The 20560-nt window shown below is 41.2% G+C and overlaps 1 protein-coding gene across 1 annotated transcript in view; it reads left to right on the top strand.

The window, feature by feature from the left end:
• The first annotated feature begins 217 nt into the window (after positions 1–217).
• Positions 218–20560, top strand: part of ago3a (argonaute RISC catalytic component 3a) — a 479754-nt gene continuing 459411 nt past the window's right edge. Inside the window, exon 1 of the mRNA XM_072461616.1 lies at positions 218–227. The gene's annotated coding sequence lies outside the window, so the exon portion shown is untranslated. The remainder of the gene's footprint in view (positions 228–20560) is intronic.

Below are 20560 nucleotides of genomic sequence, written 5' to 3'. Positions count from 1 at the left end.
ATAAGTTGACAGTAAAGGCTAAACTGCAATAGTACTCTAGAATCGTGATGGATGGGGGCTTGAATGACCTGAAGTTTGAGGTGACACACTTTGCACCTGCGGTGATCGTGACGGTAAAGCACATTAGCATAATCAGAGAGTGCACTTTTGAGATTTAAGTGTGACTCGGGTAGCAATTCAATTAGCCCTGCTTCTGCCTGTTTGTGATGAGCTCAGTGGGAGGCAGAGTCCATGTGTGCTTCTGTTTGTGCCCTTTGTACATAGGACATTGTTTTAACAACAATTATCATCATCATAATGTTGGATTCATAATGACTTAATCAAAAATAGAAATAAACAAGCCTTTTGGGGGAGGGCTCTCTCCAACCGAGGCGCACTGACGCACTTGCAAAGGGCTGTGTGCCTTTGAAGCTACAGATGATAAAGCTGCCAATGAGCTCCACAGGCTGCACTCACAATGCTCCTGGTTTCATTTCAGAGCCTGGAGAAGGTGTTTGCTTTGCACTTTTATCTCCTGAGGTTCTGTGTGTCTTATGCTTGTGTGCACGGCGTTGGGTCAATTGATGTTTGAAACTTTGATGGAGGAGTGAGGAGACTGGTCAGGTGGAAGGGGAAAACAGCATGTTTGCACTGACACTGGATGAATAATTCTCCCATGGAAATGTCTGGTGCTAAAGTTATGTATTTTAAGCATGTTTGGTGAACTTTGAAAGTCAACTGGTCTTAAAATCATTTCGCAAATCATTTGTAGACTTTGTCTACACAAGCTGAAGGGCCGTTTGTGCAATTCAGTGACCTCTAGTGGTGGGTTGACATAGTTCTATGCAGACAAAACTGCAGAATCTTTAGCATTATGCACAGGGCATAATAATAACACCCCCACCATGCTGCAGTTGTTTACACTTAGTGTGGACTGCCTTGCATGTTGTACTGTGTCACACAGCCACGTTTATTAGTTAGTTTGGGAATACAGTTTTAATCCTATGAGCCGTCTTGAGATGTATTTGTGTGTGATTTTGAATGACACTTTGACTGCCTGGGAACAGCAGTTGTAATGGAGGCTGGCAGCTCCTCTGCTCCAGTCACCGGCTGTGTTTACCACACTATTGCTCCTCTATCATTGAGTCTTTGTCACAGAACTGAGGACTTTGAAGATGCAAAGAAAACAAAGTCATGAGTAATTGTACTGATGACTCCAAATTAATGAATGGTGGTGACACTGAGTATACCATGGAAACAGTCTTGGCTCATTGCTGTCAACAGCCGTAACATGAAGATGGCGCCGCTGACGATGCCCTGGTGTTTCGGAGCACATTGTTTTGTCCGTTTTCTGACTCAATAGATGTTGCAATTATTATTATATTATTATTCATTGTTTTATGTTGCACCTAAGTTCCTATGTTGGCGTTAATAAATGGCAATAAATCTTTTCTGATTGTGATAAGAAAGATGAGGGCTTCAGCGTGTCAATCCCAGAGGAAAGCACTGGAAGATCAGCAGAAGAAGAAAATATGAGGCCTACACGTTTCGGCATAAATGAGACAAACTGATGCCAGGTGTTTAAATCAGTCACATGACGAAGAAAAAGAAAGACAGAGAGAAAAATAAAGAGGGACAAAGAAAGAGAAAAAGAGAAGAGGAAGAGACAGAGACAGAGATACAGCAAGAGAGACAGAGAGACAGAGACAGAAAGAAACAGAGAGACAGAGGCAGAGAGACACAGACAAAGAGAAACAGAGAGACAGCGAGAGAGAGACAGACAGAGACAAAGAGAAACTGAGAGAAAGAGACCGAAATACAGAGAGAGAGACAGAGAGAGAGACAGAGAGAGACAGCGGGAGGGACAGAGAAACAGCGAAAGCGATAGAGAGAAACAGAGAGATAGAGACAGAGAGAGAGACAGAGAGAGAGACAGAGAGTGTCAAGAAATTACACATAAATCAATGCTATTCCTTAACACAGAGAGAACATGACTCAACGTAGAATATAAAACGACACAGATACCGTCAGACTCTTTGTGCGGCTTGAGAGGGAGAGACGCTGGCCCTCGCTCTCACAGCTTTTTTCTCTCTCTTGGTTTTATTTCACACTGTGGATTTAGGCATAATAGGCGGGTCACATTTCTCATTGGTTAGCTCGACATCAAGGCACTTGTCTTTTACAACCGTTGGTATTTTCCTTAGAGATAAAGCTTGGGGAATGTTTAGCTAACCCCCCATTCTTTTGCCTCCTCTTTACAACTTCACACATGCCGCTTTTCTCTTAGACTAATGATGCAGATAATATACAAATATCGTCATATTATCATGATGCAGATAATATACATCACACAAATACAATCATATATTTACATTTTATTACAGAGAGACATAGACAGAAAGACAGAGAGAGAGAGAGAGAGAGAGAGAGACAGAGACAGAGACAGAGAGAGAGAGACAAAGAGACAGAAAGATAGAGACAGAGAGAGAGACAGAGAGACAGAGACAGAGAGACAGAGAGAGAGGGACAGAGAGACAGAGACAGAGACAGAGAGACAGAGACAGAGCGACAGACAGAGAGAGAGACAGAGACAGAGAGAGAGACAGAGAGAGAGAGAGACAGAGAGACAGAGACAGAGAGAGAGGGACAGAGAGACAGAGAAAGTGAGAGAGACAGAAAGATAGAGACAGAGAGAGAGACAGAGAGACAGAGACAGAGAGACAGAGAGAGAGGGACAGAGAGACAGAGACAGAGAGACAGAGACAGAGCGACAGAGAGAGAGACAGAGACAGAGAGAGAGACAGAGAGAGCGACAGAGACAGAGAGAGAGACAGAGAGAGCGACAGAGAGAGAGAGACAGAGAGAGAGACAGAGACAGAGAGAGAGACAGAGAGAGAGAGACAGAGACAGAGACAGAGAGACAGAGACAGAGAGACAGAGACAGAGACAGAGAGAGCGACAGAGAGAGAACAACCCTTTATAGTCCTCTTGTCATTTCTGGCTCTGGATGACAAAAGCCTCTGATGATTTTAGGATCACCTCAATGACCAAAACCTTAAGTTGGTTGATATTACATTGACTGGAGGATTTGGATTTGATTTGATGTCATGTGACTTCGTCATGTGACTTCGTCATGTGACTGATAAACACCTGACATCAGTCTGACTCACTTATGCCCTGAAGAAGGCCCCACCCGGCCGAAATGCATATCCCTTTTTTAATAAAGAATCTGTCGTGTTTTTGACGAGAGTCCTATTGCAAACAACAAACTGGACAGAAGTAAACAAAGCATTTCAAACTGTTGACGTCACACTCAATTTCACTATTTCACAATTCCAATGTATTTGGCATAAAACTCTTTGGACCGTCACAAACTGCATGGACGGTAAAGACTGGACTGACACTATAATTGACATACGGAAAATGGAAAAAAAATCCCATGTGGACTAAACTTGGAAATTGACACATTTCATTCAAACTGGACTAAATTAGATTTTTAATTTGGAATATTTAGTGCCTTAACTTTCTTTTTTCATTGGATGCCACACCCTCCTACATTTCTTATTTAAATTTGAGCTTGTTTCTGGTCTTGCCCCTCATATCAGATGTGAAACACACGTTAGTTTATCCAGGACTGTTTGTGTCGCTGCAGTTTATTTAGAATGTGGTTACAACAACAATAAGTGGGAAGATCTCATGTTTTTGTTGGTTTCTGAACTGTACGTTTCTGTTTATTCTGTTCTTTTTTTTCTTCTTCTTTTTTTTAGTAACAGAGTAATTGTGGGTTTAAGTCAGACGACTTCGCCTTTGGATATGTTCAAGTTAGGAACACAACATATAAATAAACAAATATAATAAATAACTAGAAAGGGCTAAAAAACGAGCAATATATACAGTTTGTTGAAAACAATACTAAATGTGCAAAGGCATAGCTGCCCATGAGGTAGATTGGGTAATCATTAGAGGTGTAAGATGAACAGAAAGTGATCTGTTATAAAACATGCACAGATGATGTTCCAGCACACACGTTATGCAGGGCATCTGACATGTTTCAAAGATGAGCTTAGGCTTTCAGCAGTGTGAAATGTAACGTCAAAAACACATTTCTGCAGTTCAGTGTTCAGTCCTTTAACCTTTGTAATGAGTCTGTGACTTGACAATGAACAGTCTGGATACAAGGCTCAATCCAACAAATGAAACTATATGTAAGATTTCACATCAATATGTTGATTTACAACAATATTTCACGCTCTTAAAGTGCTGCACACAAATTGACTTCTCTTCTTTGTTTTCTAACAGCCCTGTAATGGAGCGGGCGACGCCCATTCTGATGCTCACTCAGTGAGGAGGGAGCCAAATTCAGGCCACAATAGGATGTAGACAGCCCATTACAGGGCTGCTGGAAAACAGAAGAGAGGTCTCAGAGAGGTCCCTTTATCATCAGGAGGTCCCGCCCGGCTCACACGGAGCAGGATTGTAGAAAAATATTCAGTTGTAGTCATCTGGACTCGTTTTGACTCTCATCCAAGAGTCATTCTCAATCTGATGGAAAATCAAAAGACAGAGTCCAGATGATTATAACTGAATCTTTTTCTACAATGGAACACTCCTGGACGAATGAGGGATTACACCCACACAGAGTAGAATATAAAACCGGAGTTCCCAGACTCGCAGATTGAGAATGTTTTTACGTGCTTAAGACAAGACGAATGTATGAGATTCCTCTGATAAAGGACTTAGACAGAGGGAGCCTGGTCTCCTTTGTGACCCACTGAGTTCTGGGGATGAGCAGCAGGGCTCCCTCTCCTGAGCGGAGGGTTTCTGAAGGGGACATATTGGATAAGGAGGTCAGACAAATAGTGTGTAGACAGGAAGTGTGGATAGAGGAAACAAACAAATCTAGTCAGAGATCACAATAAGACCTTGAGGACAGAATGAGCAGCCGGTCAAAAGACATTGGCTAAATCCATCCCATCCTGGTGGACCTCTGTAATCTGGTGTATTGATGAAAAGTTTGTTGTGGACTAACTTCTGCTGAGCTCAATGTTTTTGCACAAACGACAGCCGGAGGGAATGGCAGCCTGACCACACATACCTGACTGCTCATTAGCTGCTCGTTCTGATGGTGTTTGATTGCTTCCTTTCAGGTGAACACAGGCCTAATACCGCACTGACCTGTGATTACTGTTATTTAGGATACAAAAATAGCACCTGATTGCAACGCTTTGTCACACAATATGCTTTACATTGACTACTTTCGACGACTGGGCGAAAAATCCAAACACACACGTACATGTGAATGATTGATCTCTCGAAAGGTTAAAATCTGCCGGGGAGAGCGTAATAACTCGAAAGCTAAATCCGTCATCCTGTTTTTTTCTTACCTGTGTTTGGAGTTTGAGCTGCTTCCTGCTTGTGATGGAGTGTTGTTGCCTTCAATTCCACGTCCGAGCCGCTGCTCCCATAAGCCTACAATCTCCACCGCATCAAACGGGATTAATGATGTGCCAAGAGGGAGAGGCTGTCAGTCTACAAAAGTCAAAGAGAGAACACAACAAACAACTTGGCTTAAGTTCTGTTTGTATTTTGTCTTTAGGACCAGTTATTAAGACAGCTTGAATGCTAAAGGCCCATGTCATGCTAAACTGACTATTTGAGCTTTTCAACATGGTATATCCCCATTTTTACTGTATTTTTCTGGTCCAAAGTAAAGCAACCACACATGTGCAACGCCCCAAATCACTTGCCTGACCCGCCAGCCCCGCCCACATTCTGTCCGAATGCGTAAGGGTCTGAAATCGGAGTCAGAGCCAATGAAATCGTCGGTAATCCATTTACCGACCAATCCCAGGCGGAGGTTTTAACGCGTCACATTGGGATACGGAAGTAGCGCTTTCCACCACCGTTCCAAAACATTCAAGTGTAATAAGTGTTTACTTCTGCTCTCGCTTCGGTTTGAACAATCAGGAAAGTCCGCTCTATTTGCCGTGATGAACGTGCGTTAGATCCGGTTATACGAAGGGCGTCATCGCGATTCAGGAGACATTTTCTGCGTTCGAAACGGATAACGCGGAACACGCCTTGTTGACATGGCCTACGTAATATCCGGTTAAGCACGTCGCGTTTTTTGCGTCACTTCTGGGTTTATGTGATTGGTTCTGTCTCTGCTCTAAACTCCGCCCTAGAAATGGAACCGCAGCGGTCGAGCCACAGACCCACACACAGTTTTGATAAGTAGTTTGCCAAAACGTGTTGGGAATGGCTGGTCAGGCAACCACATCACTGCATCGTTGACGTGCACAACATCTCGCCTTTTCAACGAGCCAGCAGACGCAGTCCTATCGCCCTCTGCTGGTGTTTTCATCAAAAAAATTAAAGTTTCGACACCACTGTTACTTCAGTTATGCTACAGGACATGTTCTGGTGGTCCAAAGTAGTTTGAAAAGCCAAAAAAAAGACAAATAGGACCTTAAAACTGTTCATCTGCCGGTGTGTATTTATGAGTGTTATCTGCTTGTTGTCTCTTGAAGGCACGACGAAGCGCAAGCATCAGCAAAGACACTTTAAATGTGACTTGTTTATACAGTCATAATGAATTCTGTGTCAGTTGCTTCAGATCATGTAACTCCCTCTGTCATGTGCCCTCAGCTCCATTAGTTGTACCACTTAGAAGCGTGTGAGTTCACCATCAGTGACAAACACTGGTCGAGTGCTGACAACCAAACATGTCTCTTTTAACTGCACTGAATATTTAAAAGCATGCAGCAAATCACGCAGAATTTGGGGCTTCGGGATTCTACCATTAGCACCATTAACAATTCAACTTTTGACCACATTAGATCTATGCCACATTAAACAATTTCTTAATGCAGTGCAAGCAGTATATTTGTCTGCTTTTACAATTTATCTGTGAAAGTTTAAAGTTGACCTCTTCTCCCTTTTTGGTGCCTGATTAGTTGTAGACCTGTTCTGAATATTTTACTGCTGTTAATGAGAGGGAAAGGTCCTGTACTTACTCCTTAAAGCATCAGCCCCTTTATTCCATTTAAAATAATACCTCAAAGTTGGCATGAGAAGTGTTGAACTGTACGATGCGCTGGGCGTTAAAAAACATGGTAAAAGCTGAACAAAGAATAGTTTTACACAAATCATGCCCTTTAAAAAGCGTTAATTAGATACTAAAGTAGTACGATTTTGTGGTAAGTCGTCAATTATCATTATTTTTTTGATCATAATTCATTTTCAGGGTTAGTGGAGTGAAATCAAACACATATTAGTGGGGCCCAGTGTGAGCTGGAGCAGAACGTAGCAGGGGGCATTATAGACCACTCTCAAACCGAGCACATAATTGTTAAATTGACTTCAGTAAATATGATCTCTGAGCCCATTAAGAACATAATATCCAGACAGAGAGTGCTGATCGCCTGGAGTTACTTGGGGAATAGTTTAGATGGACAGGTCTGTGATGAGCTGCTGCACTGTTCTAGTTCTGGTGCCAGTCGAGGCCCGTAGGAGCCATTAGTCAAAGTCAGTGTGCCCGTTTGATTACTCCTGTGTGACAGATGGAGCTTCCGTAATAAACAGGACCTATTATTTATGGAAATGGCTTCATGGGTAATTAGCGAGAAGTGAGTGTGGGTTGATAGTCATTGAAATAATTGTATTTTACCATTGCGGTCTGCCAAAGTGTTTCGGAGAAGGCGCGTGAACTTGCAGCGTCATTGCAGGCTCTTTGGGGCTCACATGAGTAATTAGACCAGTGTATGGCGGCTAATGGGGCGTTCCAAAACTATCCAGATAAAACACCAGAGATAAAGTTATTAGAGAAGACTATGGATCATCTGTGTTTGACCTGGAAAAAGATCATAGCGTGGTTTATCAGAGAAACAAGTGAGACATGATCACAAAGAAAGTGGAAAGCACTGAAGTAATTATGACTTCTTTTCCTACAAATATAACCTTCTTTTTCTACTTTTGATGACAGAAAGAAGTTATAAATAAATAAAAGTCACACTATGACAACAGCATAATCCTGGTGTCAATATCTGAGCTTTGTTGTGCCACAGTATTAAACGTAGCACAATCCTCTACAAGGATTAAGAGCATGGCTCAGGTAAATTGCATATTGACAGTTTACGAAAGCAAAATGAAAACAGAGTGTGTATTTACAAGCCTGCTGTTTCAAAGACAGTTACACAAACAAATACTTTCATAGGAAAGACGTTTTACCGTCAGTGAATACAAATTCAATAAATGGTGTCAATCACACTGAGCCCTGACCTGACCACATCCCCTCTTCTCTGGGTAACGTTGACTCCTCAGTCATTCAGCCCGTTAAACTACAAATATTGCTCAAAATGAAATACATTTCCCCTTGCTGAGATTCTGACATAATATTCCATTATACTTAACCAAAAGCAGGTCAAAAATAGGCCTTTAATATGTGCAGTATAAGTGCAGAGTGCTCCTTTCAGGTCCAATGGCCTTCACAGCCCCTGCACTGTGATGGGACTTGCTATATGCAGGGCTTTCTGCCATGCAGCTTTAAAACACTTGATTGTAAAGAAATAGGCTTTGTTATGGAGTTCTGATTAACTGGTAAGATTAACTCACATCATTCACATGAGGACGACTCAAGACGGCTGCGGCAGCTTGAGTGTCTGACTCGGGCCTTCATTATTTTAAGCCATTAAACCATTAACCTTGTATCACCAGCAATAGAGCAAAAAGTGTCATTTTTAACTTAAGATAAGATAAGATAAGATAATCCTTTATTGTCCACACATGGGGAAATTTCATTGATACAACGCAGGTAGATACAGAGGAAAAAGACAGATAACAGATTATAGAAAGTTTAAAAAACACTCTCAATAGAAGAACTCTTACAAACAAAAACTCCTATAGACAAAACCTCCCATTTCCCAACAAGGGATGGAGGGGAACATGAGGATGTCCGCCGGGATAACGTGACGATCTCCGGGTAAGACGATGGTTTCCCCCTCAGTTTCATGAGTTCCTCCTTTGTGTGGCATTCGGGTGGTACTATAAATGTTTTAAACTAATTTACATTAAATAAAAATAAAGAAAATAAAACCATCAACGCCACCGGGCTTACACCCGGAAACTAACTAAAAGGACACACAGATTCGTTCTTGATTATACAGAGGCAGATTCCAGTTTCACATGTAATTTAGTTAACAGGCTATTAAATTAATAAATACTTTAACACAGGCTTAGGTAACAACACAGTTTGTATCAGTTCTTTATGCGTGGATGTATAGTCTTTTAAGAGTCCAGTGGATCTGGACAACACAGGGCACAGATCATATCAACAGAGGGCAGGGCAAGGCAACGGCTCCAGCGCACACCGCCGCTCCAGAGAGTTTAGGTTACATCACGTTAGCTGCCCGGGACCAGGCGTTGTGGGGCTATGACAGCGAGACCACAACAATCCTGAGTCAGCAGAGATCACATCGGAGCGTTAACAAAGCGGCGCCAGGTGACAGGCCACGGCACTGGAGAGCGGAGGTACGTGGAGCAACACCCAGACCCAGGAAGTGCATCGGTCAGAGGATGAATGACAAAACTGATCAACGTTTTATTGGCCAACGGCCCTAATGATTAGCCAATAGGAAGTGGCATGGTCTGCCCGCAGGCCATACTGCCACATTTGGAACAGGAAGTATAGTTCCTGAACTGGGGTGACGGTCTCGCCACAACCACATGTTCCTTTGTATAAACGCGCACGGCGGCGGTGGCCGGGGGGGCTAGCTTGGAGTTTGCGCACATCACGAAGACACGACGAAAAACACTCAATAATCCAGCCGAACAAAGTCGAAACAAGTTGAATTAAAGCGATTCCAGCGCGTGTCCCGATCGTACAACTAAAGTAGAATTTTTTTTACAATTTACAAAAGATAAAGCACAATAAGTGTGAAAAAAGTGTGAAAAAAGAGCGGAGCGTTGCACCGGGCTGCCAGCTGGACCGGGGCGCCTTTGTGACGAAGGTAAGACAAAGACAAGGTAAGAATCATGAGGCTAGCAAACGAATCATTAACCTTCTTGATTTTTCATAGCGCTAGGCTTATTTGGGAGATAAAAGCATAATATTGTGACAATCGTAAGCATTAATAGCCATTTAATGAAGAAAAGTCATGTTTGTTTTAGTATTACAATACTCAGATAAAAGCCAGAGAACACGACGGGTCTCTTGAAAAGTGCTTCTACGGTCCACAGACGTCTTTTCTACAGCGTGTCAAACGTTTGCGCTTCCTGCTAGAGCGTCCCCTGGCGGCCGTGAGCCAGTGTAATTTGCAGGGATTCAAAGCGTGGGAAAAAGTACGGTAGTAATAACTTACAACTTGTGACCAAAGTGCTTCACAATAAAATCAAGGCAATACAAAACATAACACTAAATACAAAAACAAACTGTACAAAATAAAGCGTCATTACATTACAGAGTGTTAAAAGCCAGTCTGAATAAATAAGTTTTTAGCCTAGATTTAAACAGGTTAAAATCTGTGGTGGTGCATGTCGGGGGCAGTTTGTTCCAGAGTCTGGGACCAGCAACAGAGAAGGCTCGATCACCCCAGTGTTTAAGTCTGGCTCTGGGGACGTCCAGTAAAAGCTGGTGCCTTGACCTTAGAGTCCTGCTTGTGTTTCTGGCAGACAGAAGCTGTCATGGAATTAGACATACACCAATGCTATTCCGTAACACATAGAGAACACAATTCAACTTAGAATATGAAACGACACAGAAATATCAGACATTTGTGTGGCATGCATGGGAGAAAACGCGGGGACTGTGTCAGCCAAGCCGTTGTAAGGAGCCTGGCTGACCCTCCTGCGTCTCACCCCCGCGTCTCACCCTGTTTTTTCCCATGCTGGTTGGTTTTATTAGATATTCTGGAATAGGCGGGTCACATTTCTCATTGGTCAGCCTCACATCAAGGCACTTGGTATTTTTCCGTAGAGATAAAGCCTGCAAGGGGGGGTGCAACTCCCCCCCCTCGGGCAACATTCTTTGGCCCATCTTTATGATACCTTCACAAACAAATGCAGTTTGTCACACACCTGTTCTTCTCTTAGACTAATGATGCAGATAAAATATCACTATTATGCAGATAAAATACATCACAGAAATATACTCATATATTCACATTTTATCACATTTCCCTCCTGTTTATCAAAGCATTAGTCTACTGTCTCATATGCCAAACACATTACTCATTTCAGTTTTCAACATGTCTTTCATATTGTTGTTAAAATGACACTTTTACACACAAAAAGTTATGCACATTTTTCAACATTGAACACACTCCTTTTCTCTCGGCCCACAACATGTCTACTGCATTACTGTCCTAAATTTTGAGTCAGATTGGTTAATCTCTGTAATTTGACAAACAGACAATTTATCTTGTCTATAATTTGTGCGGTGTGATGGGAAATATAAAAGTACAAGCGGAAAGCCCTTAAACCCACTGCTCTCTGGTCAGTCAGTTCTCGTCAGGGACCTCTCTGGACACCCCAATAGAATCAAATACGTAGTATCAGGTGCTACTGGGACCAGATTGTCCACTAACCTCTCGACCTTGACCCTGCGGTATGGTTCTGGGTGATGCTGATCTTTGTTATGACCATGGCTGGCCACAAAAGGGACATACATAGGCACAACGTCCCACAAGTGTCCCCCATATCACCATACGTCCTCTATTGGTTTCTTAAGAGACCTTCTTCCGCTGCTCGCTTCGGTCACGCCTATGACACATATGAAATGGTACATTTCCCATCTCAATTCATAATCTCATTAACATTACATGTAGTTATGTTGTAGCAGATAAAAAAGAACTCTCTTAGTTAGTGCAAACAACTGTGGCTGTGGTGTAATATGCCATTGTGTTTCTTTAGCTACTGTCATGTCAATTATACATTGTACATTATACATTATGCATTTCATAACCTTTCAAGTTGATCACTTATTTTCTTCCCTCTATATTCCCTTTACCGGTATACACAGTTGTGTATGTTGATCGATTGTCCCGATTGTCCCGATTGTCCCGATTGTCCCGTGCATAATACAGGTGTTCAGCACCCATATTACCGTCATCGCTGTGATGATGATAACTGTTAATTCTTTTTCCACAGAGTATGGTACTCTGCGCACCGTAGCCTCTGTCTCTCGTCCATCGTAGCAGAGTATCGTACTCTACCGTAGACTCTGGACAAAACTCATACAAACGAAGTCCTGCGTCTGCGATGTTATGGATCTGCCGCTGTGTTGTCCAGACTTTTCTCTCACTTTCCCATGAGAGCACCCATGTTCTCGTCCCTCCAATGGTGAGGACGACACGGTGTGGCTCCGTCCACCTTGCTCGTCCACCTGGCTCGTTTCTGTAAACACCACATCTCCAACACGTTCTGCTGTGGTGATAAACAAAGTCTTTTTGACAGTTCAGTGTATTTCAAACAGTTTTCTTGTTTACAATTTTTTTTTAGTAATTATTAATTCGGAATATTTGTTTACACGTACAATATCCCTCCTTTTTGAGATATGGCTTTGCCCATTTCTCAAACTTCTACATTTAAACAAAATTAAATAATCCAGATAGCTTACAACGTTCACTAATCCAGTATGTAATCAAGGAAGAGATGGAATTGCGTCTGTCTTCCACTCCGCAATGGCACCTCTTGACCTTTCACAGTTCAGTGGTCACATCCCTGGCTGAGCCCCCCTTCCACGGCGCTGGGCCCCCCTGTGTGTCTGTAATCCGACACTGCCAAACCTATCTGTTTTACCACCATTTGTTTCAAACTCTAAATGTTTCAAACTCTAAATGTTTCAAACTCTAAATGTCTCAAACTCTAAATGTCTCAAACTCTAAATGTTTGGTCTCCACGTGTGCGCGCGTATGTATGTGTGTGTGTGTGTGTGTATGTATGTGTGTGTGTGTGTGTTTCAAATACATCAAACAATAATAATTGTCTCAATAATTCCCCCGTTGAGCTGGCCATAAGGGTCAGTTCACAACTTAAAATGTTTCACATCTCCTCTGTTTGTGTGGCCTGAATAATGTCACCCATCTAATGTAATATGTGCTAATCTTCTATATGTGCTTCAGGTGAGTTTCAAACTCAATCTCTCACACCTGCTCATGTGGTGCTTTACAACATTGTGTATTAGTTTGTTCTAGCAAGTCTATATGTGTATTAACAAATCAAAACGATCCTAAACCTTCCCCTTGGTTATAAGGCACATCATTTTGTATCAACCCTTTTTTCCCCTTGTCTCTCTCTCTGTCTTCCTCTCGCAACGGAGGAAACACCCATTTCCAAATTTCTAAACCTGCTTTTTCTTTCTCTCTTTTCACTTACTCTTACCCTCACTTGTAACCTGCTTTTACTTTCTCTTTGCTGCTGATATAAGTATCAGACGCTGCATCCCCTGGGATTCCAGTTAGTTATCTTTAAAATATCCCTGTCATTCTGCTTCTAAACTCATGCATTGATTACCCATCCCCCTGTTTAGTTTTCACTATCTTCAGGTAATCTGCGGGTCTCATAAAATGTATTCTACTCCTGCATTACGCTGCTCTACACTCCTCCAGAGTATTTGCCAGTCAATAGCCCCTTATCTCTGACTATCTTTATGACTTGGTGTCCTTTGCCTTTAGTTAATAAACACATTCATGTCTTTCCTGGGAGGGCATTTGCACATCACTACTTAACTTATTCCCTCACTTACGTCTACATGCAATACGAGGTTTCCTCATGATAATACAAATAAATAAGTTACTGATATAACTTTTACTATCACTTTACTTACTACTCATTCTACTCCTATGTCCAAAAACATCAGTAGTCACCCATTTACCCATATTATCACTTCCAGGCCTGTGCCTGCATTTGATCCTAAATTTAAAAACACTTCTGTCTTTTCGTCCTGTACTTTCATCTAGTCATGCATTATGGTTACATAATAAGTCCAAAAAGATAATTTTCGTCAAGTCCAAAAATAAAACAAAACAAAACGTGGCTTTGTTTGGTGCACTCAAAAAACACGATACCGTAAAAACACAACTTTTGTCTTCTATGTCGGAGACAGGAAGTGTCCTGTCTGTGATCACATTCCCCAAAAAATTGGCCATCTATGAAAATCTGAATTAATCTTCATCTCTTATCAAGTTTAATACAATCTTTATAATTGATTGTTGTCAATCAAACAAAACCCTAAATTTGTTGAAATACTAAAATTTAAAACCAGCTGGGTTTAGTTTTACTTATTTCATCAGTTCAGAGCGTCCTCTGAACTGCTTTCCCTTCTCCTGCCTTGTTGACCCCCCTTATCTCCCCCTCTCTGCCACGTCATCTGAGCACGCTGGAAGTCTCCCTCCAAAATCCTCTTATGACTTTTCCTTTGTCTTTTTACAGTTTGGGGTGATAATTCTGGCATTATGTGGTCTCGGTCGTCTGAGAGAAATGCTACTTGCTTTACAGTCACGTCATATCTCAAGCTTCTAGTAGAATTTCTTATTGATTTTCCACCGGAGATAATGCTAGGTGTTTAAAGATTCACCCGTGACTGCAAATTTTAGATCTCTCAGAATAACGCCTTGTGACCCTTGTATGATTAATTGTGATTCACACTTGTTAGTTAATCACTTATTAATCCTCATTCACACTTCTCTCTTACTTACTTCGCTCGTGCACAGTGCTTACATTCACACATATTTCCTCAGTAATATTAAACTGGGTATTTCCTCAGTAATACCTAAACTGGGTATTTCCTCAGTAATACCTAAACTGCGTATTTCCTCAGTAATATGAAACTGGGTATTTCCTCAGTAATACCTAACTGCCTTGCTTTATGTGAGAAACTTATCTCGTCCATAAGCCTACAATATTTTTTCCAGTAAATATCAAACTAATGCATAAAACGTTTTATGGCTAACTCTTTTTCACACACAAAGTTTTTGTCTGACCTTCTTTGTCGCCTGTGTTCTCCTGCTGCTTCGAAACGACGCGCTCTCCTCGCGGAGAATGAGGTGCGATGGGCGGCCACGGGAAAAGTGGACTTCTTTTAGCTGTGCACAGACTTCACCGATTCACCCGTCAATCTCCGCGAAGGGCAGCTGGTCATCCGGCTCGAAGGACCAGAAAATGTCATGGAATTAGACATACACCAATGCTATTCCGTAACACATAGAGAACACAATTCAACTTAGAATATGAAACGACACAGAAACATCAGACATTTGTGTGGCATGCATGGGAGAAAACGCGGGGACTGTGTCAGCCAAGCCGTTGTAAGGAGCCTGGCTGACCCTCCTGCGTCTCACCCCCGCGTCTCACCCTGTTTTTTCCCATGCTGGTTGGTTTTATTAGATATTCTGGAATAGGCGGGTCACATTTCTCATTGGTCAGCCTCACATCAAGGCACTTGGTATTTTTCCGTAGAGATCAAGCCTGCAAGGGGGGGTGCAACTCCCCCCCCCTCGGGCAACATTCTTTGGCCCATCTTTATGATACCTTCACAAACAAATGCAGTTTGTCACACACCCGTTCTTCTCTTAGACTAATGATGCAGATAAAATATCACTATTATGCAGATAAAATACATCACAGAAATATACTCATATATTCACATTTTATCACAGAAGCTCGGCCAGATAAGGAGGTGCCAGGCCATTTAGAGCTTTAAAAACAAAAGGTAAAAAGAACAAACCAATGCAAGTTCACAAATGCCATATTCTTATTGATTCACATTTGTTTATAATAATGCATTATAAGTTGCTATTTGAGTTATTCTTTTGTTCCTTTATATTCTATGGTAAATGAGTCCATTCCTGCACAGCTCTAAACATCACTGTATGATGGCTCTGACTAGTTTTCACAGAAGAAGCCGACCAACAGCATTGAGCAGCCTCAAAGCGGCCATTTCAATGCGCTCCAGATGGTGTTTGCACCACTCATGGAGTGGAAGCTCCTTTACGTCGACCTAACCCAGTGGCAGTGTGAAAACGACCTTAAAGCCCCACGTACAGCACTTGTCATTTTATGAAAAATATAAAGGGAACAAGCGGTAGAAAATGGATGGGTGGACATATAATGAAGTGTTTGACTGGATCGCACAATAATCTGCCATAGAATCATCCCCTCCAGAGCCAGGACTCCCTGAAAAAGAGAAACTATATCTCAGTGGGACTTTCCTGGTTAAATAAAGGTCAATACATCAGTATTGTGTATATTAAAAAATATGTGAGCAAGTATTTCTCAGGTCAGAAATGACTAAATGAAGCCTCTTTCTGGAACATAAACATATAAACAAAAACATATTTTTGTTTGATTAGTAAGAGGCACAAAACTTACCATGGGTCCTTTTTGAACATCATTGGTGTCTTTTACAGCAGTGTAAAGTCATGTCATGTCAGACATGTCATGGGTGTTACAGCCCCTCATGAATAGAAGCTGTGTGGAAAGTCATTGGTGTTACACATTTGTGATTGGTGTTAATCAAATATTTATATACTGTATATATAAGACTTCACATACTAAAAATAAGTCTATTTTGCACAATAATATTATGCCAATCTATTTCATTGCAGTTTTTCCAGTGTGTTTTGTGGTTGTAACATCAGTGACTCAACTCAATTTTTACAAAAAAATAATAATGTTTGAAATACAGAACAATATTTAGGTTGTGGTGCCGATACAGCCCTGAATATATTCTGTAAAATATATGATAAAATATTTCATTTCGATGCCCCACCTAAGGCCCAAAGTCACTGGGATAGGCTCCAGTCCACGACCCCGAAAGGGAACAAGCGGTAGAAAATGAATGAATGAATGAAAAACTCTGAATTTCATTCAGAGTTTTTTAAAGAAGCAGAGCTCTGGCTCTTTTTGCATTGTGGACCGGGCCTGGACCTCAAGCAGAGGCAGAGGCCGGTACGTTTTCAACAGTTTATTTACAAAGTCTGTGGCGACAGACGCTGGCTGGAGGCAAAACTGTGCAAAAGTTGCATCAGCACTGGGAAAATAACCCCAAACTACAGCACGTGACGGGATCGTGTGGAAGGGCTGAGCTTTTACTCTTCAGGTACTCTAAGTCTCTAAGTTTCTTACATTAAACCCAGCTCTGTGGCAAAACGCAGTAACTGAAGTTCAAAATCAAACAAATAACAAGCTCTACCACTGCACCTCATTTACTTTTGTTGGCTTCAAGATATTTCCTCTTTTCTCAATTTCTCAAAGCAAATATTTCACGCATTAGCATTAGATACCAAGATAAACACTGTCAAGTAATTTGAACCGTCCTTTGTTTGTTTCCTGTGTGTAAAAAGAGAAGATTGGAGCGATGCAAAGAGGCTCCTGGGGTATTTGAGGCACTGCCAGTATCTAGAGCAGAAGTGATAGGAGAGCTTAGAGATGCTGTGGTTGAGTCATGCATGTTTACCATCAGGTTTAGTGCTTGAGTGAATCATGTTGGTGGGTAAGAAAAAAGCTTCCAGCTCTGTTGCCTTTAGCCCAGTTACAGAGACAACTTTCTGAATATTCTTAAAGTTACTCAAGTGATACAAAAACCTGATCTTGTCTTTTCAAAACATACTATACCGGCTACTGCTGAAATACTTCAATTAAACGACTCTTTAAATCACTTGAAACCGTATGACTTCTGGCTAGAACTGTTATCGAATATTACAATGAGCCAAATATGCTGTGCCGGCTTTCGAGTTTGTTGACAGTTCACAGAATTCACCCGAAAACGTTCTTGTTCTCACAGCACGTCACATCCAGGTTTAATTGCCAGCCTTGTCGGAATCAAACCCCCCGCACAGGCAGCGTGCATATTTGTGAACAACATATTAGACTCACTTCACAGCAAAACAGCACCAATCAGTGGAAGGAGTGAAACATGGCAGTGTAAAGTGGATATTTTTGTGTTCTTTCTTTGAATTAAAGGTCCCATAACATGCAAAATCGACTTTTCAGAGCTTTTAACCTTCTTACATTGCTATTTGTGCTAACCCAGAGTGTTTTTTTGATTGATTCCCGCAGTTTTTAGCTATATTACAGACTATCTCCTTTCCTCGAATCTCCAAACTGACGGGGGGTGTTCACAGGACCGCGTCATAACCACAAGCACGCGTCATCATCCCCCCAGATCGCTCTTCACAAGGGTGGGGGCGAATATCAAACCAAGCCGTTTGCATTTCCGGGTTGGTGAGGGGGTCCAAGGTCTGGGTGATATTTCTTAACTATTATGTTATGGGTGTTGCACAACCCTTATTATTATCAATTTTACACTTAGGATAGACTACGAAACGTGAAAAAAGCATGTTATGGCACCTGTAAGAGTCAAATATAGACAAAGATGGATAGATGACTGCACGCTCACAGCGTTTCCTTTGCTCCAGTACATATTTTACTCCTTTGACACCTTTCCCTGTTCGTTTGTGGCTGTACGGCCGGCTTTAGAGCAGAGTTGTGACAGCACACAGCCGCGCTCGCTGCTCGGTCAAATGGACGCAGGTGAATAGTGCGTGTGAGTCACTGAGGGTTGTGAGGCTGAGGCAGAGCGAGTGCACAGCAGCAGAAAGGGAGCAGGAAATTGAGTTGTTCGGTTGTAGAATTAGAGCTGGACGCGGTTGGCAAAAACGTAATGAACCTGAAACAAACAAACTGGACAAAGTTTCTTGGTAGTACTTAGTAACTTCAGAGTGAACGACATGGACACACACTTTGTGCTCGTCAACAGTAGAGACTGATTACTTGGAGCAAAGTGCTGAGACAACGTTATTGTCGATGGATTTTCCTCTATTTGTTCTGCAATCAAAGACAATCAAAAGACAAGAAGAATATTGATTGGAACGTCAAACAAAGACATAGTATTTATAAGGATTGAGTATTGCTTTTTCTCACAAACTTCTCTGTACCACCTGCAAAATACAGTTACGATAAAATCAGCTTTTAGAAGAGATAAGGATCATTTTGAAAAAGAAACAGCAATATCCTTCTGTATACAGACAATAGAATCACTTAAGTTCTCCTTCAAGTGTATATGTTGTTTTCACATCAAAGCGGAACCTTTTAAAACCCGCAGGATGAACGAGCCGTTTCTCAAGGTTGGAAAGTGCACAAAGAAATGAAAGAAAAGAAAGAAAAACATCCTATTGTATTGTAAAAGCAGTGATGGTACAAAGCAACCACCGCTTTCTTTTGCTACTTTTAAAATGAAGTATCTGTACTTTCTATTCAGTACATTCTTGAACTTGAACTAAAAGTACAAAATTGTTGAGTTTTGTTCATTACAGTTTGAGTTTTGCTGCATTTGTTGTGCTTTTTTGTAAAGAATAAAAATGAAATCCATTCTTTCGCTTCTGTTCAATGACAACCTGTACAATTCTTTCAGTGGAATTTTGTTTTTCCCACTACATTTTAAAAGTCTATATTTGATGTTCTCTTCTTTCTATCCTTCTCATCATATTCATCCTTCACAATGACTTTTCCACAGCTGCCTCTATGATCAAATAAAGTCCATTATGTCATTTCATTCACAGAACAACATGAAATGGGGGGAAACGGTAAAACTCCTTTTGCTCAGAATCCTTTTTATGCAGAGAATATAAACCATTTTAGCCTTAATGTGTTAAATAAGTTCAAAGTCTCCTCTGTGAGCAAGTGAAAACATGTCCTCACAACAGCTTCATAAAGCGGTGCCATTATTCAACCATAAATATGTAATTACTGCGATATCATTTCAGAAGGTGAACACATCCTTTTCAGATGTTGTGTATTTCCTTGTGCTTAAGCGCTACAGTAAATCCTTCATCTTCAAAGCACTAAATCTCTGGTACGTAATGTCATGAGATGCAGGAGAAGGATGAATATTTATGTCTGTAAAACCATAACAATTAGCATTAGCGTTCAGTGGCTTTCTGTGTTATAATCCGCTCTCACTGTCTCTGAACACGCAGCGTCGGGAAATGGAGCCGTTCATGACACAGAATGATGCAGTGAAAGTGAGTTGATCACGTTTGATCTGAGGGGCCGATGTCGTTTGCAGTGATGAGTGCGGTTTTTAAAAGCAAGATTGATTTGATTTCATTACTTTGGAGTGTTTTTTTTTTGCGTTATTTTCCAAGAGATAAATAATTCAACTTCATTCATTCTGAGTAATTGGTAATTGCCGTAATAATATTTAGTGAAAAAGGAGGAAAAGTCTTAATGTTTTATTTTAATTTCACAATAGGAGGTCGATTTCAGCATTTAATAACTCTCCGACTGAATAATCCAATATTCACAAAGCAAAACATCAATGTCCATTTTTAAATCAGAGAAGACTGTAATTTAAATGATACAACACAAACTGAATTTATTCATACTCGTAATAATTGGATTTGGGAACAAACTCTAAAATGCTGCAAAAGATGCTCGTCACTCGTCTTGACTTTTTAATACGTCATTTTAACTTTGTGTGTGGTTTTGTCAGAAAAACTGTATTTATAAACAAAGCACATTTTTGGCAAATCTAAATTGATCTAATACATAGCTTATGGTTATGTGACATGACAGAAATCACAAA

Source organism: Eucyclogobius newberryi, unplaced genomic scaffold, assembly GCF_026437365.1.
Source record: "Eucyclogobius newberryi isolate DKJ021-1_F unplaced genomic scaffold, fEucNew1.0.hap1 SCAF_3, whole genome shotgun sequence".
NCBI classification, from domain to species: Eukaryota; Metazoa; Chordata; class Actinopteri; order Gobiiformes; family Gobiidae; genus Eucyclogobius; species Eucyclogobius newberryi.
Note: the sequence above shows the minus strand (reverse complement) of the source record. Positions and strands in the feature narration are given on the sequence as shown.